The sequence below is a fragment of the Meleagris gallopavo genome, chromosome 8 (assembly GCF_000146605.3).
Source record: "Meleagris gallopavo isolate NT-WF06-2002-E0010 breed Aviagen turkey brand Nicholas breeding stock chromosome 8, Turkey_5.1, whole genome shotgun sequence".
Taxonomy (NCBI): Eukaryota; Metazoa; Chordata; class Aves; order Galliformes; family Phasianidae; genus Meleagris; species Meleagris gallopavo.
Genome location: NC_015018.2, coordinates 22,984,806 through 22,985,237, shown reverse-complemented (window position 1 = coordinate 22,985,237; position 432 = coordinate 22,984,806). Strand labels below are relative to the sequence as shown.

The 432-nt window shown below is 44.9% G+C and overlaps 1 protein-coding gene across 1 annotated transcript in view; it reads right to left on the bottom strand.

Annotated features, from left to right (window-relative positions):
* The window catches only part of PDCD11 (programmed cell death 11), a 23,809-nt gene that overhangs the window by 3,927 nt on the left and 19,450 nt on the right, over positions 1-432 (bottom strand). The window lies entirely within an intron of this gene.

Genomic DNA, 432 nt, shown 5'->3' with positions numbered 1-432 from the left:
AAAAAGGGCTGTGGGGGATGTGGCTTTGATTTTATTTAGTTCTCCTTATAAAGAGAGGCTATTGACATTTGAATTCTCTTTTATATTAGAAGAGGAAAAACTGCAGTCAGCCTGTTGACATGTATCTAAGTTGCAAGGTGCTGCACACTGTCAGCATGAAGAGGGGACCTTGGACTGGCTGGTCTCAAGTCCCTGGGCTCGTGCACGGACCTATATGTCACAGTTCTGGATGTGCTTGACTGCAAGGCTCTGGATTAGATTGAGTGTCTCCAGGGTTAGGGTAGCCACCACCTCTCTGGGCAACCTGTGCCAGTGCCTCACCACTCTTATTGTAAAAACTTCTTCCTTATATAAAATCTGAATCTCCCCTGTTCTAATTTGAAACCATTTTCCCTTGTCCTACCACAACAGACTCTGCCAAATAGTATGCCT